At 53.0% G+C, this 17,577-nt stretch overlaps 1 protein-coding gene across 6 annotated transcripts in view; it reads left to right on the top strand.

The window, feature by feature from the left end:
- Positions 1–2,071: 2,071 nt before the first annotated feature.
- The window catches only part of DMTN (dematin actin binding protein), a 65,456-nt gene continuing 49,950 nt past the window's right edge, over positions 2,072–17,577 (top strand). For 2 of the 6 annotated variants that reach the window (XM_083514333.1, XM_083514330.1), the window contains exon 1: positions 3,326–3,482. The gene's annotated coding sequence lies outside the window, so the exon portion shown is untranslated. Of the gene's footprint in view, positions 2,457–2,481; positions 3,483–4,701; positions 4,785–17,577 lie in introns of those variants that run through there. The other 4 variants (XM_083514334.1, XM_083514331.1, XM_083514332.1 and 1 more) reach the window with 3 other exon arrangements.

The raw sequence follows: 17,577 nt of genomic DNA, 5'->3' as shown, positions 1-17,577 counted from the left end.
CTCTCCTTTCAATCTAATCATTTTCTGGATTCACTCAGTATCTGTCAGAAATTCTACTTTTTCCACATAATTTTTGATGTGTTCCTTAAAGATAGCCCACTCCTTATTCACTTTTTGTACCATATCTCCTCTTATCCGTCTCTCGTTTCGAATGGCATTTCAATGGCTGCTTTTTTCCTATTTTATTCAACATCTGCGCTCTGTTCTCTGGAAGGGTTCCTACATCTCACGGGGTGGACTAGATGGGCCTTGGGATTCCTCCTAGCTTGCAGTTCTATGATTCTTCGCTCTGTGCAACAGGCAGCGCAACTCCCGGGCAGCCAGATCTTTCTCTTGCAAGCAGCGTGCTCCTTATATTGTATTTTTCCTGTATTACAACCGGTATTCTAAAGTATTCAAACGCTAAGAAATAAAATTAAAAGCAAAAATTAAAAAGCACACCGCATCTTGCACAGTGGTGCTAAGACTCTGAGCAGTTTTCAAGCGGTCCGTGGGGGTTGTTTGGGAACCACTGATTTATGGCAAGTGCAGAGTGTGAGTTTTGTGGCTACAGAGCTCTTCTGCTGGGACAGAATTGGGTGGCCTCCTGACCCTGCGAGTCACTTGAGAGAGACCCTGGGCCTGAAGGGAATTGTGTCCCAGTAACAGTTGGAGGGACAAACCTAGACAGCATCTTAAAAAGCAGAGACATCACCTTGCCAACAAAGGTCCGTCTAGTTAAAGCTCTGGTTTTCCCAGTATGTATGGAAGTGAGAGCTGGACCATAAAGAAGGCTGATGGCCAAATAATTGATGCTTTTGAATTATGGAGCTGGAGGAGACTCTTGAGAGTCCCATGGACTGCAAGAAGATCAAACCTCTCCATTCTGAAGGAAATCAGCCCTGAGTGCTCACTGGAAGGACAGATCCTGAAGCTGAGGCTCCAAGACTTTGGCCACCTCATGAGAAGAGAAGACTCCCTGGAAAAGACCCTGACGTTGGGAAAGATGGAGGGCACAAGGAGAAGGGGAAGGCAGAGGACGAGATGGTGGGACAGTGTTCATGAAGCGACTAAACTGAGTTTGACCAAACTGCGGGAGGCAGTGGAAGACAGGAATCCCTGGCGTGCTCTGGTCCATGGGGTCACGAAGAGTTGGACACGACTAAATGACTAAACAACAACACATGGAGGGCGAGGTACAGAGATGCTGCTGCGGCAGCCCCTCCAACCCCAGAGCAAAGGGCCACAAGCCTTCTGCTATGCAGGCAAGAGCTTCAAGTTGTGGGCCACCTCCCTTTTCTTGTTACACCTGTAGGTATAGTTGAGAACAGGGGGCAGTTGGATGCCTCCAGGAAGCTCACCAGCAGGGGAGAAGTCTTCTGCAGCTTCTGTTCTCTAGCAGGTGATATTCAGTGGTACACTGCCTCTGATGCTGGAGGTTCCATATAGACATCCTGACTGGTTGCCTTTGGGAGCCTCCTCCTCCTCATCGCATTCGTCCAATCCCCTTTGATAGCCATCTAAGCCGCTAGCCACCACCCCGTCTTGTGGCAGTGAGTTCCAAAAGTTCAGCTACATTGGCAAAGAAAAAGCGCTTTACATGCATTTTTAATAATAATTAAAAAAATTATTTATACCCCTCCCTCCCCAGCCAAGGCTGGGCTCAGGGCGGCTAACAACCAATAATAAAAACAAGCTGAATGAATACAACTTAAAAACAAGATTAAAATGCAGTGGTACCTCGGGTTACATACACTTCAGGTTACATACACTTCAGGTTACATACACTTCAGGTTACAGACTCTGCTAACCCAGAAATATTACTTCAGGTTAAGAACTTTGCTTCAGGATGAGAACAGAAATTGCGCTCTGGCGGTGCGGTGGCAGCAGGAGGCCCCATAGGCTAAAGTGGTGCTTCAGGTTAAGAACAGTTTCAGGTTAAGAACAGACCTCCGGAATGAATTAAGTACTTAACCAGAGGTACCACTGTACAACATTAAAACATTAAAATTCATTCTAACACTCTGACACAAGATGGCGCTGTGGAGTTTCGTTTTTGCTAACCTGGTTTCTGAGATCCCGAATCCCTGCAGTTTCTATCTAGCATGACAGCGAAAGGGGAACACACGCTTCTCTCTTTACTACCTCTGCACTGCCCATGCCTTTACCGTATCTTCTGTCATGAGATCTTTGGAGAAAACGGTGGCAGTATGCAGATACTGTTAGTAGTATTTGTGATTATGATGATACACCTGAAATAAAAGTCATCGGCTGCCCTACCATCTGTAGGCCCCAGAGGGCACCAGAGCACTGCAGTACTGCCCGCTGCCTGCTGATGACGGCGGCGGCTGCTGTGTTGTGCCCGTTTACGCAGCAGGCTCTTTGCAAGGAGGGGATGCGTGGAGGGGGGGGGGCATCTTGGCCAGGGATGAAAGCGGCCCACCGCTTCTGCCAGAACCTCCCGTCGCCTTATAACGGTACGCTAATGAGCCCCATGAGGCAACGTGGGGGTCAAACCACCCCAAAACATCGAGGCGCTTGAGGCTGAAACTCCGAGCTGCAGGGAGACAATCCGGCTAATTCAAAGGACGCGAAATTCCCCGGAGAGGCGCCGGCCAGCCTCCTTCGGATGAACAGGCGCTGGCGGCCCCCCTGCGCTGCCCCCGACTCTTCCAGGGGAGGGCTTGCGCCCAGTGGGGGGGGTGCGATCAGCCTGCCCCCCCCCCCACGGGCCAGGCCCGTCCATCTTGCCACGCAGGGCGGCTCCAGCAGCAGGCAACGTCCTCGGGGCGGGTGGCTGCGGGTGCGCCGGAGCTGCCCCGGTGGCGCGCCCTGCCGAGGATGCCAAGACGCCCCTGAGCAAAAGGAGGGCGACGCTTCCACCGCCCCCTTTCCCTCGTCCTCGCTGGGGGGCAGGACAGTCGAGCTCCATGGCGAGTTAATCCTCCCGCTCACGGAACGTGCGCCCTCCCCGGTCTAAAGACCATCCGAAGGGGGCATGGAGAAGGACGAGACGGGGCTGGGCTTGGCGGGGGTGCAGGTGTGCCTCCAGGCAGACCCTCCTCTCCCCTCTGCGTTATGGCAGATCGCCAGCTCCAATCCTGCCCGGGGTCTGCGCGCCCCGAGCTGCCATCACCCAGCTCCAAGCTGCCGGGCGCGCACGCAGGCGCCGGGCTCCAGGGATGGTCTCGCTGGGGAGGCGCCTTTGGTGGAGGCTAGGCGCTGTCCGGCCGGCCCCGCGGCCCCCCAGGACGTCTGCCCGGCGAGAGGAGGAGGAGGGGGCTGCCGCTCGCTCGCCTCTTCCCCCGCCTTGCGCAGCGGCAGCAGCGGCTGCTCCTCCTCCCCACGCGGGTTGCTGCGGGAGGCGGCCGGGCGGTCGCGCTGGCAACGCGCAGCGCCAGGCGAGAGATGCGGGAGGCAGCAGCAGCAGCAACGAGGATGGCGCCGCCGCCGGGAAGGACCAGCGCCTCGCCCGCCGCCGGGCCCGCGTCGCGCCTTTGAAGGTAGGCGAACGGCTCCACGGGCGGGCAGAGGCCGGCGGGCCAGGCGCGGCGCAGGTGGGGCGGCCGGCTGGGCCCGAGCTCTGCCCGGCTCCAGAGGACGCCTATTGCTGCCTGGCAGGGCGAGGCTGCGCCACCGCCCCGGCCAAGGGCATCCAAGAGCCTGACACCGGGGCGAGGCGCTAGGGCGCGCGAGGAGGCATCGCCCTGGCCTTTGGCTCCCGCTACCCGGAGCTCCCGGCAGGAGCAGCTCCACGTCCAGGGGAAGCCGGCCCTGCTGCTGCTTTGCGGGGGGGGGGGTTGCATGGGACCCCCCAGGACTGGAGTCGCGTGGAATCAATCTATGGAAATAGAATCAATCCGAGCTGGGTCGCCGGCTGCTTCCTCGTAGGGGCGCTCGGAGAAGCCCTTTCCGGGAGGGTCTGTCCAGCTTGGACTGAAATCCCCTCCCCCGCCTTGGGCCTTTTAAATGGGGCTCTCCGATGGTCCCGTCCCGTCCCCCAGCTGCCCGCCCTCCACCTGGCCTGGTGGTCTTTGTAGGATGGAGAAGCCCCTCGGGGATGAAGGAGAGACCCTGCAGAGGCAACAGCCCGGGACTGAGCCTGAGCGCGGAAGCGATTGCTGCGTCGGATCCCTCGGCCTTCCCAGCAGGGAGGGTTCCGGCGCAGGGTCCGTAGGGGGCGCCACTGAGCCATTTGGGGAAGGGGCAGAGCGTGAGCAGCGTGTAGCAGTTGAATGGAGTAGGAGGCGGGCAGGGTGAGCTTTCTTCAAACTACCTGGGCGAGGGAGCGCAGGAGTGCGCAGACAGGGCTGGCCTGGAAGGCGGGGGCTCCAAGACCCTCTGGGGGGGGATTGAAGCACCTTTGGGCGCGGGGTGGGGAAGGTGTCACAATGACTGCCAGCTCGTGGGGATGCGGTGGGGGCAGATGTCATGGCCTGGAGGGCGTCAAGCTCCGAAACAGGTGCAGCGCTGCACCTGTTGGGCGCCCGTCAAAGACAGGGGCAGTATGTGCGGGGCTGAGGCGGGGGTCCAACCCAGCGCGGGCTGGCAGCTCTAGAACCACCCCGGCTAGGCGAGGCAAGTGCAGGGCCTGATCCTCCGGCCCCGAGGCGGCCCGGCCCCTGGCGGCCCCCGTCTCTCCCCGCAGGCCTCCTCCTCCTCCAGCCGGGCGCGGCCCGCTGGTGCTTCGTCACGACGCTCCGCTCGCTGGCTGGCTGCTTTACAACGCGCGCGCCCTCGGAGCGTCGGGTGCTCGGCGCTGCCCGCGCAGTCCTTGCAAGCAGCAGCCTCGCTCGCCCGGCCTGGTAAGTGGCGACTTAGCAGTTGGGGGGTACACCTGTTGGGTTTTTGTCTGTCGTAGACCTCTCGAAGACAGGGCGAGGGGGGGGGCAAATAAGCCAGTCCGGCCTGAGCCCCCTTTCCTCCCCAAGCTAGCTAGGAATCGCTCCTTCCTTTCGTTGCATCTACTGCGTAATTAGACTAATTTTGGCGGCCGTCGAGCGGGAGGCGGCTTGGGAAGCGTCGCCCAGGCTAGGCGGAGCTGAGCTGCTCCTTTCCGGGGGGGGTGCTGCATAAGGCACCCCCGGCGGACTCTGCCTTGTTGTTCCTCACAGCCAGGGAAGGGCGAGGCCAAGAGCGCCAGTCTCGGCGTCTAACCAACCAGATTAAGCAGGGTTGCCAACTTTTTTCCGGCGCGGCTACTGTGCCACATGTCGAGCTGGAACTGCGCGCACGAGCACAGATGCCGGGGTGGCGGTCGGGACTCCGGGGGATAGGAAGCGCTGCTTGACGGCGTGAATCGGGCCCCGTCGGGCTGTTGTTAAAGGCACGGGAGTCCGGCCAAAAAAAGTTGGCAGCTGAGTATCCGAGGGAGGGTCGTCCGCTGGGGTTCGCCAGGGTACAAATTTGGCTCCGACGACCTTTTCCAAGTTCCAGCCCGAGTCTCCTCGAGAGGACTGGCCTCGCTCCCGTCCAGGGCCCTCCGCGAGGTGTTTTGGGGTCGGGCTTCCTCCCTGCTCCCTGGTAAAAGCTAAGAAGGGATCGGGAGCAGCCGAGCTAACGGGTGGCAGGCTGACAGGTCAGCCTCTCCCGGACTGGACGTGCCCGGGGGTCCCACGAGAGTTGACTAGAGCTCCGACGGGCGTGGCAGCCTCCGGCGTCTAAAGTTTGAAAAGGAGCTTTTATTGGCGCGGGAGCCGCCGAACGCGTAATTCGCCTTGCAATGCCTCCCTCGACGGCTGCGGCGCCTTCGGCCGCCCCTGCCAGCGTTGCCCTCCGCGGTTTGCAAGAGGCGATCCCCAGGCGGCGATTCCGGAGCGGGACCACACACACCGCGACACCCGCCTCCCCTCCCCGGCGCGCAAAGCCCGAGTTGCCCCTGATGGAAATTAAAGTCTTCCACGTATCTGTCCCACTCGTCGTTCTTCCTTTACTTTCAGGGGAGAAGCGGTGTAAAAGGCCCCCGTTTTGTCCGCAACATGAGATCCCTACCTGCAACTCTGACAGAGCTTTGGCTGCCAGTCAGTGTGGGATGTATGTGGCTAGGTGGGCCATTGATCTGACTGCCCAAGGCAACTTCCCGTGCGCCCCTGTGGCTATAAGCCCCCGCCCCCCCCCCAATCTCAGGAGCAAATTTGTCAGACCCACAAACAGTTCAAGGGAGAAAAAGAGGGGCGCTAAGGGGGCGGGAAGGAAGCCCCGGATGTTTTGAGGCTGGGAGGGCGGGGCAGAGGAAGCAAACTCACTTAGCCCACCTGGGCCAGCTTGAGACTTTCCTGCTGAATCGGGGCCCCAGATCCTGGAAATGGGCTGTAGAGCAGCAACAGAGGCCTCTAGGTCCTTTTTCCTGCTCCAGACTGAATATCCCACCTGCTCTTTGGTGCGGGAAATTGTCAAGGGGGACAAAGCAAGGGGGTTGGACTAGATGACCCATTGGGTCCCTTCCAAGTCCACAGTTCTGTGAATCTATGATTCTGTGCCGTTGGCTGTGATTAAAAGAGAGAAAGAGTGGCACGCAAGGCCCCACTCACAGTCCGCTAAGGGGCATCCTGACCACGCTCCTGATTCCCACACTAGGGAAGCAATTTTATTTCCTTGGATCTCCCCATTTCTAAGCAATTCTTGTGCCGCTGCCAAGTGACTCTCTCACAGCCACAGAAGACCCCTCCTCTTCTTCCCAACTTTTTCCTTCAGCAGTATCTACTATTGGGGGGTGGGGAGGAGAGGTAATCACTCTCCTCACCGCATGGCAAGGGGGCCGCAAGTGGGGGAAGACTCACAGTCTTTATGGGGTGCCAGTGGAAAACCTCAGGGGTGCCATTTCACGCCTGCGCAGCACCAGATCTGTTTGGCGGCCACCATTATCCACATGTTTACTGACAAGGGTGGCGCTGTGGGTTAAACTGCAGAGCCTAGGACTTGCCGATCAGAAGGTCGGCGGTTCGAATTCCTGCAACAGGGTGAGCTCCCATTGCTCGGTCCCTGCTCCTGCCAACCTAGCAGTTTGAAAGCACGTCAAAGTGCAAGCAGATAAATAGGTACCACTCCGGCAGGAAGGTAAACGGCGTTTCCGTGTGCTGCTCTGGTTCGCCAGAAGCGGCTTAGTCATGCTGGCCACATGACCCAGAAGCTGTACGCTGGCTCCCTCGGCCAATAAAGTGAGATGAGCGCCGCAACCCCGGAGTCGGTCACGACTGGACCTAATGGTCAGGAGTCACTTTACCTTTACCTTTAAGGAGTCTCAAAGTGGCTAACAATCTCCTTTCCCTTCCTCCCCCACAACGAACACTGTGAGGTGAGTGAGGCTGAGAGACTTCAAAGAAGTGTGCCTAGCCCAGCAGCTGCATGTGGAGGAGCGGGGAATTGAACCCGGTTCACCAGATTACGAGTCCACTTCTCTTAACCACTATACCACACTGGGTCCTTTGGAAACTCCTTTGGAAGGAAAGGAGTGTTGGAGGCAGCAGGAGTGCCCACTTGATCCCGTGACCATGGGTGCCCAAGGCAGTGGGTGCCATGCAGTGTACATGGCCCTGGCACCTTCATGGGAAATTGTGTGGGTGCTTGGGCACCCAGGGCCCCAGGGAGTTGGCACCTAAGGGAGGCAGCAGTGCTTCTGTCTACCAGTTGCTGAAAACCACAGGATGGAAGAGGGATATTGTGCTTGGGTCCTGCCGCTTGTGGGCTTCCCAGAAGGGACATCTCTTTGCCAACTGTGAAAACTGGATGCTGGCCTAGGTGGGCCATTGACGTGGATCCATCAGACTCTTCTTACGTTCTTGTGTTACATTTGGGGCTTTAGGGGGGAAGGTGACTAACATAGGATGCAGATAATTCATCCAGCCTCTCTGCAACTTCCTTTTCATCCTTTAGCACACCTCCTCCCCCATGCCATCTACTGGCCCAACTCCCTCCCTAGTTGTTCCGCCTGGTCTTTGGCTTGGAATCAACTTGATTCCCTCTCCCTGTTTCCTTTTTCCTTTCTCCTTCTGTGTTGGAACTCCTTTTGGGGACTTCCCTGGCTTTTTTCTGGCCCATGTAGGACCAGTCTGGATAGTTAGCCTTGACGTTTTTATCCCCAGAAAAGTTTTTGATTGAGTTTTTCCACTGAAATGAGGCTTCATTTTAATGTTGTATTTTAATCTTGTTTTTTAAGCTGTATTTCAAACAATTGTTTTTATATTTGGTATTAGCCGCCCAGAGCCCGGTCTTGGCTGGGGAGGGCGGGGTATAAATAAAAATTATTATTAGTTGGTCCCCTGGTACTAATGTGCCTGGCAGTTTGTTTTCATGTTGGTCTTGGTGTTTGCTTACTTTGGTGAGAGATGCTCCTCTTTCTAAACGCTTTGAGCTTTCCAGCTACTTGTTCCTGGAGCCCATGCTCAGTGCAAGCTGGGAGGATTCCTGTGTTTCTCCTGGCAAAGGAAAGGGATGTTTTACAAGCCATCTGCATTTCGGAGAGCAGCTCCCTCCTGGGGCTCAGGGTAAGGCCCAAATGCCCGAGGAGATCAGCTGTCTGGTACCAGTCGCAGGGGTGGGCGGTTCGAATCCCCGTGACGGGGTGAGCTCCCGTTGCTTAGTCCCTGCTCCTGCTAACCTAGCAGTTCGAAAGCACGTCAGAGTGCAAGTAGATAAATAGGTACCACTCCAGCGGGAAGGTAAATGGTATTTCCGTGCGCTGCTCTGGTTCGCCAGAAGCGGCTTAGTCCTGCTGGCCACATGACCCAGAAGCTGTACACCAGCTCCCTCGGCCAATAAAGCGAGATGAGCGCCGCAACCCCAGAGTCGGTCACGACTGGACCTAATGGTCAGGGGTCCATTTACCTTTACCTTTACCAGTGAGACGGGAAAGAATAGAAGGAGATGCTTCATGCTGAATTGGACAAAGAGGCTGAGAGCCAGAAGGGAGCAGGGGAATGTCCCCAAAGATGCCTGTCCCAGCTGCTGAAGAATCATAGAAATGCAGAGTTGGAAGGGAACCAAATAATACCTGATGAAAGGGGGGACTTTCAGAGGGGGGATTAAGATGGACATGAGAGTTGCTTGGGGACACCAGGAAAAATGGGCTGGGGTGGGGAGAAAGGAGGAAGAGGGAATCAGGTAGGAGGCAGAGAGAGCTGAAGGGAATCGTGTCCCCCTTTGGGATATCAACCACGTGGTCATTTTGGTATGCAGTTCATGGGTTGTAAGAATGTTTGCCACACATTTTGAATGAAGCGAAAGCAAATTCCTCTTGACATAGGCAATCCTGTTAAATTAAAATCAGCTTAGCTGTGAGACGAACTGTGAGATCTAGACCTCCAGATTGTTGCGATGGACAGGGGTGCGCTTTTTTGTGTGAGTTGCCCCTCCGGTGATGAGGCAGCTGTGACTCTTTTCCATGTCCGAACAAGTGGCAGCTGTCCATCTCCGGGGTGCAGGTTAGGCTACTGCGGTGCAAGGAGCTGCCCTTGAAGGCTGATCAGAAGCTTCCGCTAGTGTGTGTTGTTCAGTCTGTCTCCTGATAGCATTGGGTTGTGGGGTTCTGCTACTCTTGTGCTCCAGTGTCCCAGCTTCAAAGGTTCAGTGTTAACTGATAAAGAACAACCACTTGGGGACCAAGACTATAAAAATTGGCTCCTGTCCTCCTATCCTATTTCTCCAGTCTGCTGAGAGCCCCCTTCTATTCATTTTGCCCCATCCACATAGTGGACCCATCAGACGTTCTGGCAATTTTGGGAATCCTCTGTCAAAGCATTTGTAGGAAGCAACATAACACCTGGCATTTGGTGCCCAGTGCTGGAATGGGTGTGATCCTAACTGGAGATGGTATGGATTTGGCATGTGTGTTTTATTCTGTTCTTTTTAATGAATTTTGTGGCCTAGCCCCAATTTTCAGGATGTAATTTATTTATTTATCTCATGAAACGTGTAGACTGTTTGGTTGCAAAACACACACACACACACACACTTCAAAGTGTTTACAGAAAGATAAAATAATAAAACTTTCCATAAGAAGAATTAACAACAATAATTTAAAACTTTCAGGAAGTTAAATTAAATATAGACTAAAAACAGATTAAGACTCTCATCAACTTGCTAAACGTCTGGACAGACTTGTCCAAAGAAAAATGTTTTCAGCAGGTGCCCAAAAGAGTGCAGGGAACGTTCCAGATTTATGTCAATGGGAAGGGAATTCTGAAGTGTAGATGCTGCTGCACTGAAAGACCAGGTTCTTACAAATGCAGAAAAAGTTTGATGTGGCACGTGTAACAGTGCCAGTTCTCAGGGACGCGGACTTATAAAAAATATTGGGGGGGCCCGGGAAAGCTCATGAATAACAAATAAGCTCATGAATATGCAAATAAAGTGGCGCCGCCGCCTCGTGAGCGAATAGGGGAGAGCGTGCTGCGCCTATTAATCAGCTCCGAAGGAAATTGGGTGGAGCTTTTGCTTGGGAGGGAGGGCAGGAGGCATGCAGCCCGACCCTGTGCATTTTGGGCTGGGGGAGGGGCGGCGATGGCGCTCTGCTGGAGGGGCGTCGGAGATTGTTGGGGGGGGCGGAGCACCCCCAAACGAATTTTTGAGGGGGCTCGGGCCCCCTCAAGCCCCATGGAGTCGGCGCCTATGCCAGTTCTGCTTATCAAAGCAGTACGTTCAGGATGTCACTGAATGTAGCTCCTCTGAGGAGACCTGTGGAGCCTCCACACCATCATAGTCTACCTTCAAGTTCTAGCTGGGTTCAAGCTGGGTTCAAGTTCAAGCTGGGACAGGTGGCCATTGGCCTCAAGCCCTGACTCTGAGTTTCTCAGGTGTATCTAGCTGGCCACTCTTGGCAACACAGAACTGGACTGAAGATGCTCTTGTGGACCTTTAGGAGGTGGGTCTAGTCCAGATTGGTTGATTATGTTCTTATATTTATATCTCGCCTTCCTTCCATCATGGAACCCAAGGAGGCATGGATGAGGCATTCCCAGGTGGTCTCAACCAGGCACTGGCCAGACCTGCCTACCTTCAGCAAAGTAGTGCCCACACATACCCGCAGACCAAACCCCTGGGAATTAGGGCGGGCTAGTGAGGTCGGATCCAGCAGGACAACGCTTAGGTTTTGTTCTGAGGATTGGGAAAACCAGTCCATGCTCATCGTGATGGGAGAGTCTCAGAGAAGTGCCAAGAGGCATGTTGGCTTCCCAAATGCTGATTTCATAAATGGATAAACCAACCAACACAGTCCTGCTTCCCCTCTGGAAAATGTTGGAATGTTGTGGGTAGCAGGAGAGGATATATTGATTAAATATTGTCCTTCCTAACTCATGCTTGTGAGTTTATTCACACAGAAGAGTCCATTCCCCTCTTTGCACAGCAGGAAGCTAGTTGCAGATTCGTTGTTGTTGTTTAGTCGTTTAGTCATGTCCGACTCTTCGTGACCCCATGGACTAGAGCATGCCACGTACTCCTGTCTTTCACTGCCTTCCGCAGTTTGGTCAGACTCATGCTGGTAGCTTCGAGAACACTGTCCCACCATCTCGTCCTCTGTCGTCCCCTTCTCCTTGTGCCCTCCATCTTTCCCAACATCAGGGTCTTTTCCAGGGAGTCTTCTCTTCTCATGAGGTGGCCAAAGTATTGGAGCCTCAGCTTCAGGATCTGATTAAGCAATCCAATTTGGCATGCCCAGATTGGAGTATATTTCTGGTAAGACCCCTTTGATTCTCTCCTAAAAGAATAAGGAATAAAAACAGTCTTCTTTTAAAAGTAATAAGAAGTTTACTCACATTCAGTTCACAGTTGTATCGCTGAAGGCAGGCTTTAGAGCTACAGAAAAGGGTTTGAGTTCATCCCATGTGGGAATTCATCCCACATGCTGCTAGCTGAGAGCCAGCAGTGCAGTCCAAGAGAAGAAAAGGCATTAAAAGAGGAAGGTGGCTGCGTGACTGGACCTTTTGTGGGGTCTGGAAGGGTCACGCCCACCTACCTGGTCACATGAAAAGGAAGGATGCTCCAGACCAGGTGTAACAGGAAGTTCAACTGGCTGGACCAACACTCCCCTGCATGTCCATCTTAGGCAAACAGGAAATGTTGTATTTGAAAAGCCTCCCCATCAGCTGAGATGCTTCTAGGGGGATGTAGGAGCTTGCCTTGTGCCAAGCCTAGCCACTGGTCTGTCTAGCTCAGGGACCAGGGTTGTCCACATTAGCAGTGGGAAGCCTCTGAACCTTCCATCCCACCTTCAAGATGTTGCTGGAGCACAGTTGCTTTCACCCCCTGCCCATGGTCCATGTTGCTGGCTGAAGGTGAGGGTTGCGGGGAGTCCAGCAGACCTGAAGATGCCACCGGTTGAACAAGGCTGTTTCCCAGCCATGGGATGGAACTGGGCACCTTTCTGGGTGCAAAACATTTACCCTTCCAGAGAGCAAAGACCCCTGTTGGGCAAGACTGCAGCAGATCCTGCCTGCAGCAGATCCTGCCCTGGTTGGCTCTCAGTTTAGGAGCACTTCTTTATCCTTAGAGCATTGGAGAGGAGGACATGAGGAGCCCTTAGTTAAGCTGACAGTCAGGATGGCACAAAGATTGGGGGGGGGGGAGTCTCCAGCTGATGGGGAAGGGGGCCCCCTTCCAGCTGCCAGATTTATGCAAGTGCCCTGACCTCTTCTCCCCTCCCCCCATTGCCTCACCACAAAGGAACTTAGGAAATGTCACCCGACTGCTCTCTGCTCTTCCGTGTTCCGGACATTCAGATCCAGAGTTTTGGGAGCACGGCAGTGCCAGGGCTGGGCTGCCAGGGAAGGCTGAAAGGTCTGTCTTTTCCCACCAAGCAGCCCTCCTTAATGTACTTGTGCACATCCAGGCACACAGTGGATGCCTGGACAGGACAGGGAAGGCCCTTAGCTGGCTGATAAGGTTTGTGCCAGAAAGACTCTGAGAGAAGGCACAGCGGGGCTGGGGACGGGGAGGAGACTGTCAGCCAGAACGTTTGAGTTTCTTTTTTAAGTTTGCAGGGTCCTGGTTGCTGCTTCTGCTGCCTATGTTGCTCCTCTCATTTCTGAGAAGGGGAGGGTGGTGCCATTCCTGTGCCTTGAAAACTCACTACTTTGCACAGTTCTGGTCGCCTCACCTCCAAAAGGTGTTGGAAAAGGATAAGAAAGGGGCAGCCAAAATGATCAAAGGGGTGTTGCGACACCCCCCAAAAAAGGTTGCAGAGTTTGGGACTTTTCAGTTTAGAACAGAGGTTATCAACCTTGACCAACTATCTGCTTTCTGCGGCACCTCTGTGGGGCTCAGGATCCCAGTTATGTCACCCCTTGCCTGCCAAGCTGGCAGCCCCTCACCCCTTTTCGAACACCCTCCCTTGTGGGGTGTTCCTTCAGCGTCCTCCCCTCTCCTTGGGAGTCCTCAGTGCAGCCACTGCTGCCATCCTGGTCTCTGAGTGCGCATCCCGGAAATGATCTCTTTCAGCTTCTGCCTTCTGGAAGAAGTTACAGGGTTATAAAGTCAAGGACTAGCTGCCTGAGAAACGGTTTCTATCCAAATGCGATTTTGGTTTTAAACGCAGTGTAAGGAGTCTCGATGGGAGAATATTGTATTTAAAAATGGGGTATCAGAGTTTTTAGGGGGCTAACCAGGTTGGGGTAGCAGGCTTGCTGGTTTCTGAATGTCTTATGTAGATTTTTCAATTTCGTTGTTCTGTATGGGTGACAATAAAGATTCGTATCGTATCGAGCTGCATCCCCTGCCCCAAAGAGAGGTGCCTCCTCCCACTGCCCCACAGGGGCCGGGGAAGCACCCCTTGGCCAGCCCCAGAGGCACCATTTGGCTGGGGAGCTTATAGCCAGGGCTGCTGCAAAAAACAGCTGTGCAAGTCTTTGGGAGCCAGAGATGTGAGAGGACATCTGAGGAGGGAAGGAAGGAAAGAGGGACAGAGGCCAGTGTTGCCCATGGCACCCCTGACCACCATTCAAGGCACCCCAGGGTGCCACAGCACACTGGCTGAAAACCATTGGCTTAGAGGAAAGGCAAGTAAGAGGCAACATGGTGGAAGGTTGTAAAATGATGCCTGGCTTGGAGGAAGGGGAAAGAGGAAAGTTTTCTTCCCTCTCTCACAACACTAGAAACCAAGAGAAAGCGGTGGAGTACTACTTTGCATCGGATGCGAGGTCTGTGGCCCCTGTGGAGTCAGCCAAAGTCGCCTTGTCCTTGGCTTCTCACAGCATTCACCAAGGAGGAGGTTGACTGCTAGGCCACCTCTCTTGGATGAAGGACCAGAGGGGAGAAGAGATAGTGAATGGCATTTGTGTGTCACTTTCAAGTAGCATGTGTGTTATATGTGGCATAAAATGTTTCCTGACTCAACCTGTTTTGTGGACACCTTCAGCACCTAGCGTGCTTCCAGTGGAACGGGAAATGGGTGTGAATCTAACAGACGAGGTACTCTTGGTGTCAGAGGCTCTAAGGCAGGCTTCCTCAACCTTGGCCCTCCAGATGTTTTTGACCTACAACTCCCATGATCCCTAGCTAGCAGGACCAGTGGTCAGGGATGATGGGAATAGTAGTCTCAAAACATCTGGCGGCTGGACTAGATGGGCCATTGGCCTGACCCAGCAGGCTCTTATGTTCTTACAAGGCAAAAAAAAATTCTGCTGTTTGTTCCTTTGTGATGAGTCCTGACTCTTCCATCTTCCTGCATTGGTCCGCCTCCCCAACCCTGCAGGACATTGAGCTTCTGGGTCTCAGGCAGACCCAGCCTCTTTCCTGCTTCCTGATCCTGTTAACTTGAGATGCTGCTGGGGGATTGAACCTGCAGAGTGTCTGTTCTGCCACGGAGCTTTGCAGGGAATTCCAGAGGAGGCAAATCCCTCCTCAGCCAGTGGAAGGTTCCTTGGGCGAGGCAGGAGCACAGTCCTTTTGCTCACAGTGCAGCCTGCCAGCAACTGGAGACTGACTGGAGAATTTCCAACACGGGGGAAGAGGGGATCTCGCCACCCAGATTTGAGGGGAGGCACTGAATAGGGAAAGTCAGTTTGGCGATATCAATTGAATGATGGCCCTTTCAGGGCAAATATAAAAATCAATCAAGAAGCAGGAGCAAGGGTTTTAGGTACGTGGGCAAGGACTGCCAATCTCCTGGGTGTCCTGTGCGTAGCAGAATAGGCTGTGACGATGTTATTAGTCCATAATACCATATGAAGAGTCTGCATCCTGTTCTCAGTGGCCAACCAGATGCCCACAAGCAGGATTTGAGCACAAGAGCACTCGCCCCTCCTGCGGTTTCCAGCAATTGGCAATAATAATAATAATAATAATAATATAAAAATCTTTTTACCAATACCACTTATTTTCCATCAGACATCGTTTTAACATTCCTTAATTTTACAGTGCTTCTGCAAGTAGTCTTTAAATAAATAAATAAATAAATAAATAAGGATTGATAACTGGAAAATTGATATTTATAATAGGTTAATATCTTGAGTGAGGATAAATGCTAGAGGGTAAGGACTTGCTGAATTTAATATTTGAACTGGAATACAAAATGGGAGGTGTGAGGAGGTCAAGAAACTTGTGAATGAAGTATAAGATATGAAAATACTAATCTATTTTCTGCTTTGTTTGGTTTTTTTGGTTTTTCTTTCCTTTCCTTTTTCCCTTACTTTCTTTTGTTAACTGTTTTTTATTGTGTATTTTTTATGTGTTTTGTTTTTGGTATTTTTTCATTTTTGTAGTCTTTCTTATGTTTAAATTTTGAAACTTTTCATTGTTTGTGAAACTTTAATAAACATTATTTTAATAATAATAATAATAATAATAATAATAATAATAATAATAATAATTTATTACTTATACCCCATCCATCTGGATGAGTTTCCCCAGCCACTCTGGGCAGCTCCCAATCGAGTGTTAAAAACAGTACAGCATTAAATTTTAAAAACTTCCCTAAACAGGGCTGCCTTCAGATGTCTTTTAAAGATAAGATAGCTGCTTATTTCCTTGACATCCGTTCCACAGAGCGGGCGCCACTACTGAGAAGGCCCTCTGCCTGGTTTCCTGTAACCTCACTTCTCGCAATGAGGGAACTGCCAGAAGGCCCTTGGCGCTGGATCTCAGGGTCCGGGCTGAACAATGGGGGTTATTATTATTAACCTGGTGAGATAGGTGAGGCTAAGAGGCAGCAACAGGCCCAAAATCACCCAGCGACCTTCATGACTGAATAAGGACTTGAACCCTGGCCTCACAGGTCCAACGCTCTCTTGTAGCGGGTGAGGAATAAATAACCTCTGAGCCCCAAAGCACCATCTGCACTGAGGCCAATGGGACCTGGCCTCTTACCCATTGCAGAAGCAGCCACCTTGCTGCAGCCTCCCTCTGCTGAGAACACATCATTCTGCTCCTGGGTCTGGCTCTGAGGTTCCTGTTTGGTTCCCAGCCCCCTGCTCCTCTGCAGCTCTCCCACATGCACACCAGAGCACGATGAGTAGGCTAATCCTGCTTTTAATCGCAGATTATGCATCCCATGACCCCCTCCCTGTCTATCAGAACCAGGCAGTGCGGCTTCCCCTTCACAGAGGACCCGGGTTCCAGGGCTAGCCCAATATATTTGGGTGCCTACTGCAAAATTCCCCCCTTCGCTCCCTCCCCATTACATACAGAGAAATTGACATGGGTCCTAGTCCATAGTGGATTTCTCTCCATTGCAGTGAGCAAGCATGCTCTTGTTTCATGGCCTCTTGGTTTCAGGGGACCTCACACAGGAAAACATACAGGTGGCTTGTTATATTATGTTGCTGTTTATTTATATGCCGCCTTTCAGCCAGAAAGGCGGCTCCCAAGAAAAAACAAGTACAGTGATGCGAATGACAAAATATTGCAGTACAGCAAACATACCAGCATGCCAATACAATCCTATACAAGTCTAAACTAAACGCCTGACATTGCCAAAAAGACAGCTGATTATTCCCCACAAAAACACTGAGAGAGCAAGAATGAGAACGGCTAACAGATTGAGAGTGAATCCTGACAAGACGGAAATACTGTTTTTGGGGGACAGGAGGCGGGCAGGTGTGGAGGATTCCCTGGTCCTGAATGGGGTAACTGTGCCCCTGAAGGACCAGGTGCGTAGCCTGGGAGTCATTTTGGACTCACAGCTGTCCATGGAGGCACAGGTCAAATCTGTGTCCAGGGCAGCTGTTTACCAGCTCCATCTGGTACGCAGGCTGAGACCCTATCTGCCCGCGGACTGCCTTGCCAGAGTGGTGCATGCTCTGGTTATCTCCCGCTTGGACTACTGCAATGCGCTCTACGTGGGTCTACCTTTGAAGGTGACCCGGAAACTACAACTAATCCAGAATGCGGCAGCTAGACTGGTGACTGGGAGCGCCAAGACCACATAACACTGGTCTTGAAAGACCTACACTGGCTCCCAGTACATTTCCGAGCACAATTCAAAGTGTTGCTGCTAAACGGCTAAAGCCCTAAATGGCCTCGGTCCATTATACCTGAAGGAGCGTCTCCACCTCCATCGTTCTGCCCAGACACTGAGGTCTAGCACCGAGGGCCTTCTGGTGGTTCCCTCACTGCGAGAAGCCAAGTTACAGGGAACTAGGCAGAGGGCCTTCTTGGTAGTGGCACCCG

The sequence above is a fragment of the Podarcis liolepis genome (genome assembly GCF_965112155.1).
Source record: "Podarcis liolepis genome assembly, chromosome: 7".
Classification (NCBI taxonomy): Eukaryota; Metazoa; Chordata; class Lepidosauria; order Squamata; family Lacertidae; genus Podarcis; species Podarcis liolepis.
The sequence above is the reverse complement of the archived record's forward strand: the minus strand, read 5'-3'. Positions and strand labels throughout refer to the sequence as shown.